Raw genomic sequence first — 3,789 nt, 5'->3', positions numbered from 1 at the left:
CAATGATGCATGCGTTCTAAGAGTCCAAAAGCCGCACCAAAGCCACGCTCCAGTCCTAAGGACTGGAGTGCAGCTTTAGTGTGGCTTTTGGACTTGTAGGAGTTATGCATCATTGAAATACCATACCTCCAAAGTGACTCGAAGCAGCTTTATTGTGGCCTGTCTGTAACAGGCCAATGTCATTCTAAGAACCCTTGGGGTGGGGGAGTTCTTTATTAACTCCTTGAGCAAGGCAGGTTTTTCTATCACTCTTGAGACCTGTGTTCCCATCCAGCACTAACAATGATGCCAAAAAAACCAAACAGTGAATACCAACAGTATTTATACAGGGGTATGATTTGATTAACAACTTGATATGTTGTTCATCTCTCCATTGTAGAAACAATTTGCAGGAGCACCCTCCTCCTCCTCCTCCTCCTTCTCACAATTCTATTGTTTTGAGATGCATGGCTTCTCAGACATGGCAGCAAGCTAATAATAACAACAACAAAGTCCTACCAAACTCATTGGGGTTTACTTCTGAGTAGTTATGAAAGCCAGTGTGATGTCATGGTTTGAGCATTGGACTACTACTCTGGAGATCAGGGTGTGAATCCTCACTTGGCCATGAAACCCACTGGGTGACCTTGGGCAAGTCACACTCTCTCAGCCTCAGAGGATGCCAGTGGCAAACCACCTCTGAAGAAATTTGCCAAGAAAACCCAGAGATAGGGTCACCTTAGGGTCACCATAGATCTAAAACAACTTGAAGGCACACAACAACAAGAACAACATGTGTACAAACAACCTGCTTTGTTAATGTAAATGGAACATTGTTCTGCAGGAAAAGATCCTGAAAATAAAAACAAACATATCTAAAGAACTAAAGGGGAGAGTAATTTTTTTTAAAAAAAAATAGGAATGCATTCTGAAATGTTGATCATATTTTAGGGAAACAGAGAGGGATTCTGAAATCCATGTAAGTGAGAAGTAGAATCTGTGTGTTTGTGTAAGAGAGGGAGATAAAGGGGCCATTTAGATGGTGAAAATAATCCTGGTAGAATGTGGGTTGAATTTTTGTTGTTCACATGCATTTCAAATGCACCAAAGTAACATTTTTGGGGGGGACTGCCAAAAAAACCACTCAACTTGGGATAATGATCACAGGTCTTTTCCAAGTTTTTCTAAAAGATTTGCATTTTTGGTTGTGTGAATAAGCAATGCAAATAGATCCAGGATAAAGTGGGATAAAGCTCTGCACATCCACATCATCAACTCCATCTTTATTTGAGTGCTAGCATGTGTGAGCAACAGAATTTGCAGAGGTGAACATATAGATGCAATTCCAATACAAAAAAAAAAGGGTGTGAACAACAAAATTGGAGTGCGTGAGTAAGATTATTTGGACAGCTGCTCTAAAAAACAACAGTATCTGAAAGAGTGGCTAGTTTATAGTTCTGGGGTTACTCTAATTCTGATTAGCAAAGAAGGGATCCCTTCAAGGAAAGCCCCTATTTACTAACCAAATAAAACTCAATTCCACTCTCACACACGTTGAAGCTAACCTTCCAAGAGTAATGGAAACACCATTTTGCTGCCTTCTCCTTTCTGCCAAAACCGAAATGTAGCTGCACCCTGCTGGGCTAATTGAGTGCCAAATAATTAGCAGCTTTTGGTAAATCTGAATGTTACCAAATTTTCTATTAAAGGAGTAATGCCCAGGAACATACCTACTTCATTAACTGAGGTATACCTGTACTATAATTATTGTCAATTATGGTGCATGTGCATGCACGCGTACACATTCACACACACAGACTCTTATTTGGGCTTTTTGTCCCCAGGCTTTCCTAAATTTACTACATAAATTCCAAGGTATTTCTGCTTAACATAGTAGTTTTTTGTGTTCTTCCTCATGAGTAACTTTTGCTCTCTTTTGTCCTGGCCACACCCTTTGGGACATACTCTGATGTTGTTCCATCACATGCATCCTGGTTGTCATCTGTGAAATTCTTGTTGTTGTTGTTTGCCTTCAAATAGTCTCTTAAGGTGAACCTATCATGGGGTGAGTCACACTCTCAGCCAGGGTTGCTATAAGTTAGAAATGTCTTGGAGGCACACAACAACAACAACCAAGTCTTGGTGTAGTGATTTGAGCATCGGGCTACAGCCTTGAGGTTTCCATGGCTGAATGGGGAATCGAACCCTGATCTCCAGAGTTGTAGCCTGATGCTCAAACCATTACACCAAGACTTGGTTGTTGTTGTTGCGTCTAGAAAAAAGGGGGAACAACAAGTGATCTATGTAACTACTTGAACACGTCTTATTCTCGAGATATATATATATCTATATTCATAATAACAAAATATCAAAAGTCATCAACAATCAACAGTATACATATGACAAATCAGGGTGATAAAAGTCCATGCAAACAATGTCTTTAGTGTTGGCAGTGAATGTGATTCTATTGCTGCAACACCATAATACAGTCCAAAGTCTAGAGAACAATCATTGATGGTACTAGGAGCAAATAGTTGGAACTTGTGATATACACTGGTAGCAAGGTCCTTCATAAGTTGTATTCAGACAGCTACCTCCGGAGTACTCTGTGGCCGTTTCGACTCACCAAAAGTCTTCATCAGCATTATAGAGTTTTTAAGCCGGATTAATATTGAAAATTATGTGTTCCATTCCACGACATTCAACAACTTGGCTTCATTGGTAAGAAGAATGCTGGTCAGTTGCTACCAGTGTATATCACAAATTCCACCTATTTGCTCCAAGTACCATCAATGATTGTTCTCCAGACTTTGGACTGTATTATGGTGTTGCAGCAGTAGAATCACATTCACTGCCAACACTAAAGACATTGTTTGCATGGACTTTTATCACCCTAATTTGTCATATGTATACTGTTGATTGTTGATGACTTTTGATACTTTATTATTATGAATATAGATATATATATATCTCGAGAATAAGACGTGTTCAAGTAGTTACATAGATCACTTGTTGTTCCCCCTTTTTTCTAGACTGTTTAAGTGTAAGCTTGCTGCTCGTTGTTTGGGTTGTTGTTGTGTGCCTTCAAGTCATTTCTGATGTATGGTGACTCTAAGGCAACCCTATCATGGGGTTTTCCTGGCAAGATCTGTTCAGAGCTGGGAATTGAACCCTGGTCTCCAGAGTGGTACTCCAACATTCAAAGAGCTACACAACATTAGAGGGAAATTTTAGAGAGTATGAATTTTTTTGCTATGAGGAAAAAGATGGGAAGGGGGAAGTTATGGGTGCAGAATGATGACAGCTGAAACTCCCCTTAAAATTCAGTGAATGAGGTAGAGTAATGGCATGATAAAAGCCTTGTATGGAACCACTTTAAACTGTTTTAACTTCCTCAGAAAGTTTTTTTTTTTTGTGTGTGTGAAACTGTTGACAACTGTAACCACATTTCTCTTGGGTGCTTGAGGGAGTTGGGCAGTACATATCAAGCCAAGACATTCCATTGCTTGAGGCAGAACATAAACCCAGCAGCCCCCTCTAACACAGAGAACAACCAATACTATAAGGCTGGAGCCTTGGTTTCTTATGCAAAGGCATGTTATCTTTATGGAAGCAGTTGGTCATTTTGTCCATTGTGGAACAGGTCTAGTATGGGAAAGTGAAGTTTGTGTATTTATTTGATTTACATCCCACCTGTCTCCCAATATGGGACTCAAAGCAGCTTACAATGTAAGTTGAGACAAATAGCTAAAATAATATGTTCATTTTTGTGTGCCTTCATTTCTCCATAATTGCCATCCTCTGGCCTGC

General features: G+C 39.7%; 1 long non-coding RNA gene across 2 annotated transcripts in view; it reads left to right on the top strand.

Moving 5' to 3' along the window:
* Positions 1 to 2,555: 2,555 nt before the first annotated feature.
* LOC121920975 overlaps positions 2,556 to 3,789 on the top strand; it is a 30,212-nt gene continuing 28,978 nt past the window's right edge. For both annotated transcript variants that reach the window (XR_006101812.1, XR_006101813.1), the window contains exon 1: positions 2,556 to 2,700. This is a non-coding gene — a long non-coding RNA (uncharacterized LOC121920975). The remainder of the gene's footprint in view (positions 2,701 to 3,789) is intronic.

This window comes from Sceloporus undulatus, chromosome 2 (assembly GCF_019175285.1).
Source record: "Sceloporus undulatus isolate JIND9_A2432 ecotype Alabama chromosome 2, SceUnd_v1.1, whole genome shotgun sequence".
NCBI lineage: Eukaryota > Metazoa > Chordata > Lepidosauria > Squamata > Phrynosomatidae > Sceloporus > Sceloporus undulatus.
The sequence above is the reverse complement of the archived record's forward strand: the minus strand, read 5'-3'. Positions and strand labels throughout refer to the sequence as shown.